The sequence below is a fragment of the Protopterus annectens genome, chromosome 17.part0 (assembly GCF_019279795.1).
Source record: "Protopterus annectens isolate FY-2018-M chromosome 17.part0, PAN1.0, whole genome shotgun sequence".
NCBI lineage: Eukaryota > Metazoa > Chordata > Ceratodontiformes > Protopteridae > Protopterus > Protopterus annectens.
The window spans coordinates 753,821,745-753,836,178 of record NC_056751.1 but is presented as its reverse complement, the minus strand read 5'-3'; the positions used below and the strand labels follow the sequence as shown (position 1 = coordinate 753,836,178).

At 38.0% G+C, this 14,434-nt stretch overlaps 1 protein-coding gene across 2 annotated transcripts in view; it reads right to left on the bottom strand.

The window, feature by feature from the left end:
* The window catches only part of LOC122791611 (nucleobindin-2-like), a 917,099-nt gene extending 903,636 nt beyond the window's left edge, over positions 1 to 13,463 (bottom strand). The window contains exon 1 of one of the 2 annotated variants that reach the window (XM_044059400.1): positions 13,336 to 13,463. The gene's annotated coding sequence lies outside the window, so the exon portion shown is untranslated. The remainder of the gene's footprint in view (positions 1 to 13,335) is intronic. The other variant, XM_044059401.1, reaches the window with a different exon arrangement.
* Positions 13,464 to 14,434: the final 971 nt, after the last annotated feature.

Sequence of the window (14,434 nt, the reverse complement as noted above, 5' to 3'; positions counted from 1 at the left end):
ATTTTTCTTGTATCAGACTCCTAATTTATTAAATATGCACAATTTGGAACTTGGTTCATCTAGCATATCTGCCAAAATGCCTGGCTTACATCTAGCACTACAGGGGGAGCATTTAGACTGCTTCTTCAATTGCAGGCAACGGGGTAGTGCTCTGTTTTAATCTTACATTCAGATCTTGCGAATTGATACAAATACATATGGAAATAATGTCTTGCTCTACAGCAGTAACTGCACTAGTTAATAGATCCGATGGTCTCAAATGGCTTTTTTAGTGAAATCTAACCTTTTCATGCCTACTCTTCTAGAAATAGCACCCACTAACATAATAGCCTCATGATTTACCTGCACATGAAATGTTTCTGGCATGTGAATAAATCAGTACAGCCATGAAGCACATCACTGCTGCTTTGTACGATACACAAGGCATCTACAACAGAGTGCTGCTGCACACAGACACTTTCCTACACCATGAATTAGTTCTACCATTCCTAGCTTTTCACAAACTGAAAAGTTTAAAATATTAACCGAATTCACTTACTTAACTGCTATAAAAGTAAATGCTGCAACAAGATCCTGTATATTACACATATCCATAGCTTTTGACTCTGGCTGTTTTGGTGCCCTAAATATGTTAATGTGAACAATGCTCTCAAGTACCTTGAAATATTGCACTTTGCACAGGTGTTATGTTTCAGTTCAAAATTTCATACATTAATTCTCTGCATCACTTTCCAAGAATCGGACTTGCATGCCTGTCTCATGTTTTCTGACATATTTGCAGATATCATTGTATTAACCCTTTGTACTTTAATAGTGCAAACAGCAAAGTCTAGTTTCTGCTTAACATGTAAGTTTCAAGAAGCTTCTACAAAACTGATTAAATTAAAAGCAGGATAGAATCACCTTCTGCTCTTACGGCCACATAGCCGCCTTCCTCATTGCCATATCCATTAAATTTTCCGCAGTATTCCTCATTCTAAACCGCCGGGATTTTTCCCCTATGATTGCCAGTCTCCTTCAATACCACCCGACAGGACAGAAGGGGATTGAGAAATCTGTGTAATTGCTGGTACCATCCTCGGATGAGGCCATAGAGAAGAGTCTCTACCATAAACGATGTGGCTGGCTACAAAAGACTTTCCAACCCCATCAGCACACTGACTTCTTTTCTTCCATCATGCTTGGGCAAGCACTGAAACATGACATGCGAGGACAATGTGTTCTGTACAGCAACCACACCTTCTTGGACAACCTGCAGACGCACTATTACTGAGTTTTGGCCTCTGCAAAGGCTCGATGACTGATCCATGTGCCCCACCTCCACTCAGATGGTCATTCCATCCTCCCTGCCAGCCATATCAATCGCTCAAGTCTTTAACTGATCCCAGGTCACATGGGCTGTTGTCAGAGCTTTACCCACGTACAGCACTGGAGCTGGGCACACCTCCATTATCATTGCTACAATTCATAGTCTCTCCTTTTCATCAGCCTCTCATTTTATCATGCACCTTCCAAGAAACACCACACAATGGTACAAGTCAATGTTAAATCTTTAAAAGCAATAAACAAGCGTTGAAAGTATGTAGGTTTGAGAATATACTAACAAAATAAATGTTAAACAGGTACAGAAATTAACATCAGACTTACAATAATTACAGTAAACATCAAATAGTCAGATTAAAGTATATACAACAGGTCAGAAAGGAAGGGCTGAGAATAATGCCCTGAGCTATCCAATTAGAGGTTAATATTAGTACAGAATTAGATGAATGGTGAGAGATGTTATAAGACACTAATGAGAAAGAATAAGGATGTCGTGGCAAATAATGATTTAAAGTACCTAGCCAAAGTATGTTTCATGTTATGTTTGCACAGCGTTGAACTTTTTTTAGATATTGCTTAATTTAGGTTATAAATTTAGCAGTGCTCATTTTTGCTCTAATTGCGGATGGAACAGAAGTCCATTTGGTTTTAACAGTGGTGCAATCAAGTCAGTCACCATATCCAATATGGGATTTTGATGGTGAGAGTTAGGTTTTGGTTTAAGCAGCGCAAGGGTCTAAGAGTGTTGCATCTGATTACAAGGTCTGTTAAGGCAGCACATTTCTGTGAGGTGTGGAATATGGTGTGTATGAGTTCCACCTGTGTTAGGAGTACAGCGTTTTTTAGATACAGCAACAGAATTTCCTGCAGTGCTTGGGAATGACGGGACATTAACAGAAAAAGCAGCATTTCAACTTGCTTAACTCAGATATTTGAAGATTTGCAAAGATGTGAGAATTTTACAGTAAACAGGAGAGTAAAAGCTCGTAGTTTTCCCAACTTGGGGAACAAGGAATTTTATTTTATTTAATATTTGTTTACCGGAAAGTCCAACTTGGGACAAGCTTATTTTCAGCCCAGGGAAAAACACTTCTGATGCAGGTGTTTGTAAAGTGGGAGGAAACCCACACGAGCATAGCGAGGACATGCAGACTCCGCATAGAAGGAACCCCAGCTGAGAATCGATCCGGAGAACCTTTTGTTGTGAAGTGACAATGCTAACCGCTACACCGTCTGGAATTTTGATGTACACAGCATACCTACTTTCTGATGAGTTTTATCATCTTCCTGTCACAGTTAAGTGTGTTAATTGTGACATGCTGCCATATGATAGACTGCACAGTGTGGGTGCTTTCTGCAAAACTTCTTGCTCTGGGTACATCCACAGTTTTCTGATAACAGTCTAGTCTGCTTTTCTCAACTGACTGTTCCTTATTTTGCCACTTAACACACTGAATCTCCTATTTATGAGCCATGCACCTCACCAAACTCAGTATTCAACGCACATTTTAGCTCAGCAGCAGTTTCTGTAGGACCCTGCATCCTATCCTTGAGATGAGGTGAATGAACAGCAAGGCCTAATAAGGCATACAATCGTTCCTGTATATCTTTAGCTCCATACATTTGCTACTATTTTATCCTTCTCTTCTAAAATGCTGAAAATGTCAAAACACTAAAAGTTTCTTCCCAGAAATTTGCAGTAAGAGGCTTGATACTTTTCAGGCATCTCTGCTATGCACCTCTTACTGACGAACAAATACAAAATTCTGAACCCAAAGCTTCCACTTTTCTGCCAAGATGTCTTACAGCAAGAAAAAGCGCACCTAAAAACATGTTGGCTATGCCCTTGCAACTCCCACTCTAATATCACCCTCCCCATCCAACCACTACCTTTCTTTCACCTCCACTAACTACCTTGATGATAGCAAGCTCAGATGCTCCTAAGCCTAGAACTTATTATACAGCAGGAACTTCTCATTGTTACATTTGTTAATGCCTGTTATGTACTTCACAGATAAAGATTCTAGTGGTCTACTGATGTACTACGTTCATCTGTAAATATGTTGTTAAGTAATTGCTATGTAAATTGTTAATCACTATGTAATCCAATGTAACTACTGTCTGTTTATTTTACTGTGGAGCTTTTCTCCCTGGGCCTCGGCTGAAAATGGACCTACGTCCAGTCGGATACTCCAAGTCAACAAATGTAAATAAATAAATAAATAAATAAATGTTTGCAGGCCAAAGCATTTATACAAGTTCAAGTTACACCATTGTGCTCCTAAACACATTCTCAAATTTTTTCATTTGAACAAATCCATTTCTTCACGTTTGACACAAAGCAGCATATGTTTTGTCATGCCGATTCCGTTAGCAGCCCAAACACTATAAATGAGCTAGTAGCCTCCATAACATGCGTACTCAAACTGCTTCTAGAAGTATGTGTAGTACATGTCAGGCACCTACCTAAAGCTAGGTGACTGCAAATTTAAAGCTATACACTCCAGAAATCTATGGTGCAGACCTTAGCTGCAGAGTATTCTGGTCCTTTCTAAACAAGGAGACACAAAAAATGAGGGCATGAAGAAGCAACGGACTGCTAAAAAGAACAGGAACTGAAGCACAATATTTGCTTTTTTAACTTGGAATGAGAATTTGAATAATGAAGGAGTGACTACTGGAAAGAAACAAAATAGGCCATGGATGCTGGGAAGTAATAAGACACAGGGAAAAGGGATAACACTGTGACATAAACGAACAAATGCAGCAACTCTGACAACAGAAATGGCTCAAAATATTGTCTTGGTACCTTCTATATACAAGAGAGTTTAAAGAAAGCTCAATGATTCCTTATAATTCACCCTTCAGTACCAGTCAGTTTCAAAGTTCCTACTTCTTCTCTGACGTAAAGGCTCCACCAGTTCTCTTTCCTGTTCACATCTCACACCATTTTAAAAATGAAGTGATCTCAGACCTGAAGACACAGGCTAGAATATATATATATTTTTTTAACTATTTCACAACCAAACACCGTCTTGCTAATGTCAGAATGGGTTGTAATGCACACAATCTTTTCAAAACAAATTATATTAAAAGTAGTATATGGATGCGATACACTGAAACAATACCATAAGCAGACTAGTAAGATCTAGTTCTACCAGTATGGAATACTTTTCCTGCACCTTAGTAGCCTTTTGAGGAGATAACTGTCAATCACAGAGCTACGAATACCACTGCAACACCTGCTGGAAACATTAAGTGGGAGGGTGTAGACACCATAATTCTTTACATCCTGTTCTTTTTGTCTGATTCATACTGCTGACATTTAAAATGTACATGAAAGGCTTTTTAGCAGCTCAGAGCACAAATCAAAGTACAGTGAAAATTAAACAGTCAGCGTCTACAGGGCATTACGAAAAGCCAAGGACTAAGCAGAGCTCAAAATATGCTTGCACCTAGGCTGTGTCATGTCATGAGCGCACATAGTGCATTCTGGGAACAAGGTGATTATGCCAGCGTGGCAGTCTCCATGGCAACCAAGCTAAAGGATGGCCTAATGGTTAAGGTGTTTGCCTTACAAACACAAGGTGCAGGGTTTGAGTCTCATAATGGATAACTGGCTAGGCTTAAAATGCCTCGCAAGGGCTGTTAGCCTAGTACTAATCTATGAACCTAAGGTATAAGAAAAAAGTATATAAAACACATAAAAGAGTGATACTATTGCATTAATGCAATACAGACTACAAAGATATGATTCACACAGACAGTTTTTTTTTGTTTTGCTAGTTTCAGGGTGTTTTGCTGTAAGTGCAAAATAAACATATGACGTTGTATGGCTGGGACATTTAAAGCTGTTGTGGCATTTATTTGAAGATTCCAAAACTGCATATTTATGGACTTGAGAGTGGTTATAATTCTGGAAATATGATGTAAAATTGTTCCTTGTACACGTCCCCTCTAGCATAGAAGGGAAAAATTAACATTTAATTGATATATAAAGGAATAGTCTTGGTGGCAAACGCTAACTGATGACATTTCTTTGTACTATTGCATGTCAAATTCTTTAAACATACGAGTCAGAAGATTTTAAGCATGCTTAGTTGGGTTTACCTTGAGTGAACGAATTAGAGAACAAAACAAGCAGACAGAAGATTGACAAGCAAATAATGATCAAAGGGAGACTGTGGAAGGATTGCTCAATATTGCCTTTAGTACAGAAAAACAAGTTTTAACTTAGTGATGCCACTGACGAAACAGACTGACGTTTACCCTAAGGGGCATTAAACTGTTCAGAAAGCAAAACTTAATTACCATTCACTTTCGTGTCCAGTGTTGTGTGAAACTCCTAAAAGGATGCAAAGGCATATGGAAATCCCATCACAAGAGAAAGTGAGTAGGGAGAAAGGGGAAGTATGCAGAAAGAAATGTGAGAAATTCAAAATAATGCAAGTGCGAAGGGAATAGTTTAGAAAATATACATAAGAATGTAGGTAAAAGAAAGATACAAGTAAAAATATCAACACCAACACCCCCATGAAGTACAGCTTAAATTAAAAAATTGTATTCCCTGCCAACATGTGTAACAAAGCAGACAGACAGACAGACAGCAGTTTACACAGAAATTCAGAAGTAGAAAGAAGGCTCATTCATGAAGATTATCTTGTTTTGCTAGATAAGAGTGTAGAACTTGAGAATTTACAAAACCTGGTGTGTTCTCAATGTGATGCAGCAGTTAGCATTACTACTTCACTGTGCATAGTTTTCCATTTCTACTTACAACCTGCTGAGAAGACTCTGCACACATGCAAGTTTCTGCCAGGACCTACAGTTCCTGCCCTGCCCCAAAGATGTCCTTATAGGTGATCTGCGAGTCTGTGAAACTGCCTACGGGTGAGCATGTGTCCAGTGACATACTGGTGTAAGAGCATGAGTTAGTTTTCTACTTTTACCAGATGACTGCTGGGAGGCTATGAGCTGCATAAAATGGTATCTGGAAAATGAATAAATAAAAGCTACTTAAAGCTATGTTTTCTGTCTACTGTACCAATATCTGTTGGAATATAACCAGATATTCCAGCGAAATGAAATTGCACACACTTTTCACCATTGGTAAACTGAACTAAGTCTATGCATGTGAGGTAATGTTTATTTTGGATGCAGAAGTTGTAATAGGACTTTGAAAGAAACTGATAATGCACAAGTCATTTTGTACTGCTGAATCAGGTTTTTCAAACACTACCGGCACAAGTCATTTTGTACTGCTGAATCGGGTTTTTCAAACACTACCGGCACAAGTCATTTTGTACTGCTGAATCGGGTTTTTCAAACACTACCGGCACAAGTCATTTTGTACTGCTGAATCGGGTTTTTCAAACACTACCGGCACAAGTCATTTTGTACTGCTGAATCGGGTTTTTCAAACACTACCGGCACAAGTCATTTTGTACTGCTGAATCGGGTTTTTCAAACACTACCGGCACAAGTCATTTTGTACTGCTGAATCGGGTTTTTCAAACACTACCGGCACAAGTCATTTTGTACTGCTGAAGCAGGTTTTTCAAACACTACCGGCACTGCAATTCATTTCTCTACAATTTTTCACTGAAGACTGTGGTCTCAGGAGGTGTTCTTGAAAAGGTTTACCAATCCCATAATATCAAAGTCTTAAAAAGTGAACCTGTGCTGTTTTACACAGGTGTGACTTGTCAACTCCAAAAGTAATTGTTATACCTGGAATATGTTAAAATCTTTTTTTTTTTCAAAACAGGTTTATTGTTTTAACATATAAGAGAAATATCATAACAATTTTATACAAGTAATTAAAAATAGGTATTATTATAATATTCAACAAAACAACTAAAGTATTTACAAAGACATCCACTACAATCAGATCAATTAATTAATTAAACTAAAATACCATGCTATTGAAATTAGAATTTTTTAAACAAATTTTGTAAATTATCCCATACAATATAATAAGATGTTTTTCTATTTGTTCTTGTCCTAATTGTGTTTATTTCCATATGGCACACTATATGGAAAATGTTAAAATCTGAAACTGATGTGAAAATAATTAATGCCAAACGTTTTACTGAATGTTGTGAGTTAAAGGAAAATTTCCCCCAAATACAATTTACCTGTAAGATATGTAGCATAGTTAAATAATTTATTTTGGAGAGTGAGAAATAAAGACATGATATGTTAAAGTGATTTCTCTGTGTGGTTTTTATTCAGTAAGACACCATGAAATGAAAACCTTAGAAACGCACACCATCTACTTAGCTATTGGTATGAACTGGAGGGCCATCAGCATTGCTGGATACAGTTAACTGGACTCTTGTGATTATCAGTAGCTTGCAGGGTGGATAAAATAGTGTCACTACACAAATGTGGGAGGACACAGAATAAAGCCAATTAATAAAAGTCTCACTTTCATCTCAGCAAAAGTGTTACAAACAGTTGACTACCACAATTCCTTGATAAAGGTTTGACAAACAGGCAATGGCATGGCTTTAGACATCAAGGATCCTACAAGTCCAATGCAATAAAAACCCTATGACTGGAGACACACAAGTAGAACACAAATACAGCATGCTCAAGGACAGCTAACAAGAAATTGAAAGTGGAATTCCTGCTGTCAAGTCAAGGTAAACTCTGACTTGGAGTGCCTGGTCACAGAAAACATTAACACCGAAGTTACTGCAGACAACTCCAAAAGGCCACTAATTTATTTATTTTACATTTGTTAACCAGGAAAGTCCAACTGGACACATATCCATTTTCAGTGGAGGCTCAGGAAGAAAAGCTCCAGAAGTACAAATTATATTTAAGAAATACAAAATACAATTAACAGTATAACATCAACATGGAAATCTATGTTCTAATTAACATGAAAACCAATTGATAACAGCCCTAAATCCACACACTGAATTCAGGCATTCCAAAGTTAAGTTGCTGATAGTCATGAAGACTGCAAGAAAACTTGTACAATGAGGAAAGATCACGGTGTGCAAGCTTTAGCCACACAATCATTTGTTAACATGCCACATGGTTTTGGTATAGTTCCATTAAGTTCCCAGAAACAAACCAGTTTTAAAGGCATTGCATCCACTGTGGATGATTTAAATGTGTTGTGCTTTTAGGCCTTTGTCCTTTGTGTGAAATATGCAAATATGTATTTGGTCTTGATTATGGGCAAAAGCAACGTTTATAAATGGAAAATTTCAGTACCAAAAAAATAATCATGGGAATAGTAATTTGAGCAGGATGGGGTATGTAAATATTTGGGAATAGATTAAGGGTCTGCAATAAAACATGAATTAATGAAAATCAAGCTTAGCCTAGTCTTCTGAAGTACTCTTTACTAACACTGAAAAATGTCTTAACACCTAGGAATAAAGTCTAAGCTGTAAAATAATTTGGTCTTCCTTTTCTAACTTAATCTTTGGTGTGACTAACTGGCCCCAAACACCAAATCAGTTGCACAACAAAAATGTTTCATGCTCAAACAAACACTGAATACCATGTATTTTTATTTTATTTTACATTTGTTGACCGGGATAGTCTGACTGGATGCATGTCCATTTTCAGCGGAGGCCCGGGGAGAAAGCCTCCAAGGGTAAGCAGATACAGCATTACATAATACCAGCATTACATATTACAAACAGACTATTTACAGAGATTACAAAGATAAGCAAGTTAAACAAGTTCCACAGGTTAGAGTTAATCCCGAGCGCAAGTCAGGATTAAATTAAATTACACAGTAAACTGGTTAACAGATTTTTTACACATTCTAGAGAGTGTTAGCCAGACCTGATACACTGACATAGCCAGAATACATCTCTCGCTCAGGAGATATGGGCTTCCTCAAAAACGGACTCCATATATAGGTCTGCAATTGTAGGACTGCCTACATATTTGCTGTCCTCGTCAGATCCCAACATAGTGAAAGTTGCAAAGCACAAATCACGTACTTAAAGTAGAAGTCTGAGATGACACGTGTACTTAAAGTAGAAGCATTTCATAGAAGACAGAAGAGGGGAAAACAGATCAGAAGTAGCTATGAAACTGAAAGCACCAAGAAACAAACAAAAATGACCAAAAGAAAGGGAAATAAAATTGGAAAGTACACAAATCAGTGGTAAATACAAAACTTCTAGAAAAAAACTCATGTTGACCAACATTTGATGCAGGAAAGGTTAAGAAGAGGTGAACTGAAACCAAAAGAGGAAAGGAGAGGATAATTATGGTGGCCCAAGATAGTGGGTCAAGTACACAGTAGTTTACAAAGTCCAATAAAAAAAGTGGGAGAAACAGCCAAATGAATGTTCTCAATACAGAACTGGAAATAACTGCACATGTTTTTGCTGGGTGCGATACACTCATGGCTGAGGGTTTGTATACTGAAAGGCACACTAATGTGGCAAGATTGTTGCATTGGAAATTGTGCAAACACTACATCATAGAAGTAGCGGAGAAGCATTGGAAACATGAACCACAAAACCTAACTGAAAGTATGTATCACACCTAATACAAACAGTTCAAAAAACAGATCTAATAAATCAGACATTAGTAGTCCAAGAAAAAAAAAAAAGTATCATTAACCATTGAAATTACTAGACCCAGTGATTACAGTGTCTTACTTTTGGAGAGAGACAAAGTCATGGTATTAGAAACACAAAACATTTGGAGAAATTTAAAAGAAATTAAGGAAAGGGCAGGCTGAATACCTAGGTACACAGAAACAAAACGTTGCACAATATTTCAAGACAATTAAGAGGTTACAACACTTCAGAATAGCAAGACAGATCAAAAGAAGTTAACTGTACTTGGCTATATGTTAATATAAAATTTGAGTTAATGTAATTTCAGTTAATTTACTGTTGTCTTCATTGCAGCTGGGTTTCATGACTGAAAAGGGTTCTTGGACCAGTGTGCCTACCCATTTACGAAATGTGAAACATCTATCCATTTGTGAAGTTTTTTTCAGCTGAGGAGTTATATGACAAACTGCTGAAAGCTTTATAAACTGAGATCTGAAATGTATTAAATTGCACACCAAAATCTGTTTCCATGCCTAAACAAGCCTATGTTACAAATACTGACTGAAAAGTACAGTAAAGTACTGAAAAACTGACAGCCACAACAATGAATCTGATATCAGAGTGATAACAAAACAATACCTAACAAAGAACATCTTCAACACATTCCAGTTGTGCAATGCAGTAGTGAAAACTACCCCAAAAAGTATCCAGGCTCTAAAAATGTACCTAGCTGCAAAACAAGTCCCCATAAAAAGAAAAACAATCGATGTGCCCCCCCCTCCCCAAGTCTCCTTGAGTTTCAACTAGCTGAAACTTCAACCTTATGAACCAAACTAGTTAGTTTCAGCTTTTTTTTTTAATACAGGGAGCAAGTGCCTGGACCTCATACCACCATACTTAAATATTTGAACACCTTAGTTGCATTACTGCAGATAAAAGCACATAAACACAATAGATCACTGCCTGCACACTAACAAAAAATATACCTGCAATCATTTCCTTGGTGAAAAAAGGAGGTGTTAACACCTAAGACTTGAAAATAAATTAGGTGAAATCTAATCCAAGTTACACCCAGCCAAAAGACTTGAATGTAAACCTGTGAGGCAGGGGGACTGCTAGGAGACCCAAGGGGACACAGGGAAGCCTATAATGCAGCAAAAGCTCCTCTGAACAGCTAGGACTATGATTACGTGGAATTTAAAAGGGAATTTGTGTATGACAGGAGGACAGCACAATGCAACAGGTAGACTGTTCTCTGGAAAGTCTGCACAACCTACTGCTAAGCACTGAGCATGGCGATCTTACTGCACCATTCATGCAGCTGTGAATATTTTGGAACCTGTAAACTAAGCAAGACAGACTGCCCAAATTCAGCAAACTTTCCTGAAAACAGTCAAATCATAGTTTTCTCACACTGCTTATAAAATATATAGTTAACAAGCTGCCTCCTGTAGGCAAGGGTAAAGGGTTTGATTTCTTCCATCTCCATTTACCTACTATGCGACTCTAAACAAGTACCTTGTCCAGGAAGTGCTCATAGGTCACCTCTGAAAAGGGACACTGGTCCACTGCTCTTATGATATAAGAAAACAAAATAAAAATCTGCCCAGCTTGTACTCTGAAACAGGTCAGATGCCGTGCTACTCAGTTTATCCTCAACCGAAAACAAAAATAGTTCTGCACACCAACACATACACACCTTAGTGTTCCATCACACCATGGTTGATTAAAGCTAAAGCTTTGCTTAACCCAATTGCCTGTAACAGTTTCCTATTATTTGAACTAATCCACTGCTCTTTATTTTGGGATTTTAAGCACGGAGCTCAACACTGCAGAGCTCTGAAGTAAAGCTTCTTACTGGAGCCTAAGCATTTAGCTGCATTACACTGCATGGGCTTACTACCCTGTATCAAATCCCATAATCTAAGTACACAACTGAGCAATACCCATATTTCACTCCACTGCTGTTATATGAATCCCAGGTGACAATAAAAAGGTTTACACACCTCTGATGGAACCACAGAAGGCACACTATGGTGGATAGCATGCATGAGGGGGCCCATCACAGATACACAAGTAACAAAGAAAATAACGAAATCACAAAAATAGGATACTTACACTCCATATAAACTACAATGCAAGCTGTCAGATTATAGAAGCCAAGTCCACTAACTGAACCTACTGAGAACGCAAGAAAAAAACAACTTCCCACAACTATCACTTCAAGGAGTAAATTAATAGACATAGCGATCCCAATGAGAAAACTGTTTTTGCCAAGTCTTATGGCATCCAAAAACAACACATCACTGCTATTTGTTCACTTGCTACCCAAACCAAATAAGGTCTACGAAACAAAATGCAATCAAAACCCTTGACTACAACTCCAGACAAAAATGTAAATATAAACATTTCAACGTAGAAATACTGATGTGCAAAGTAGTGCTTCAATTCCGTGGCACTTCTTCTATACAGCATCAAACTTTAGATGCAACCACCAGGGAAAAAATGTCTTGGACAATACTACTAAGAAGAAAATTAATTCACATTTAACTAAAACAAAACAAAACTACTACTTCCAACCTCATACGTCTCCTCAACTATTATACTTATTAAAGCCACGTAGTGCAGCTGCTACATATAAATAACAATGCATTGCTGCAGGAAGTAAAATGAGTGCCATTTTTTCGTACCCTATGCTATCTAGACAATGTGATGCTGAATCTCTGCACATCAAATCCATCACTTAGAAAAAAGAATCAGAATTCTTTCATAACATATTTAGTAATCAACAAAACCCAGAAATGCCCACACAAATGGTTCCTCCAGAGGCAGTGATGCCCTCCACTTGGGGCACTGGGCTTCAGAACACCTTCCGGCAGTTACTCCCCAGTAATTCCAACCCCTGTCAAGTTGAATGTACTTGTAAAATGGACTTGGACAATAAAACTCTCCCACCATCATACAATACTCTAAAGGAAAACATAAAAACAAACGGAGAACCCACAAAGCGCATGAGTACCTACTCGGCTCTCAAATCAATGTGTCAGAAGAATAAGTCAGCTTTCATGTTGGTGCACCATAACTATCGGTACAGTTGGTATCACGAAACATATAAATCTACTTAAATGCTTACAATGAAGATTGACAGAGAAAAAGCAGACAGCTTCCACAGTAACAGGTCTCCTTCCCCTCACACTGCACACTCAGACCTCAGAAAACAACATGCACGTAATTCAACATATAATACATAAATGAGAAACTCTTCTTTTCACATAACACAACCGTTTTCCCCTCAACAGCTGATGAAACACTTTTCTTCCTTTTTTCTACTACGATGACGTGGTTTCCACAAACTAGTTCTTATGAATGATTTGCCAACGCAGTAATACTATACACTTAGATTCACCAGACATCCACCTCAAACGTTATCCACAAAGACTACAATGGAAGAAGAGAAAATATGACTCACTGTATAGTCTTTACGGTTACTGTTAACTTAAAAATCGCTATTGCATACACCAGAAAACCGCTGTCTCCCTTTCAGGAATTAAGAAGCAGGAAGTGCTTTAACGTCATGTCACAGTCACATGACCGAGAGCATCCTTTACACAGATGGAATTATTGGGCTGACGTCACATCCTCTATTGTGCGTATCTGGAAGGCAGTTTGTTGTGAGATGTGTTGTACTGATAATGGTTGAGTTAGGCACTGCCAAATTATAGAGTATGAGTGGGGTAGGGGAATAATGTTAAATTGTGATTGTGCTCATATTGGGTAGGGAAGTGTACCAATAAATTATAAGTCTGCCTTTCTGTGTGTATAATATGCCTGCCATCATACGTGTGTATGTCTGTCTGTACAATTATCAAATAAGTATGTCCAAACAGGCATTTATAAATGTTATTGTATATCAGTACATTTACAAAGGGAAGTACAAGTACGGGGCCTAATGGAGAGATGAAAAGTCAGCAAGCAAAGGAGAAGTACTGCTGAAGCTGAATTCATCCTCAAGTCTTGGTGAGTACCTTCGCGAGGTGGACCCTCTTTTTCACAAAATCTCACCAAGGCAACGCTGATATATAGACTGTATTTATATTGCATATATCATGGACAGAAGTAAGGTCAAAAACAAAAAAAGATAGCTGGGTGCACAAGTCCCAAGATAAAAAAAGTGCGCAATTGTGGTAGGCACACTGTGTGCTAGGACTGTAAAAGCGTGATGGTGTAGAATCCTCAAAATCCGGAAGCATTCCTACAATGGGGCCAGACAGGGGGTGGGGGGAAGGAATGGCCCCTCTGTTGTAGAAGGAAGTAGCAGCCTACAGAAATCACAAAAACTGATAGACCAAAAAAGAGCCATAAAGAGTGGACTAGTGAGGATAAGAAATACATTATGTATTGTTACTATTATGCAAAAAGCCCAGAATTTCCAGACAGAGGATATACAAGAGATTAGGAGATAAATTAGAGGAAAGAAAAATACTTTCACAGGAAAAACTGTCAGAAGCTTCAAATAAAAAATTGCGTTCATTAATACAACAGATTTTTGAAAAAGTATATAGATCAAG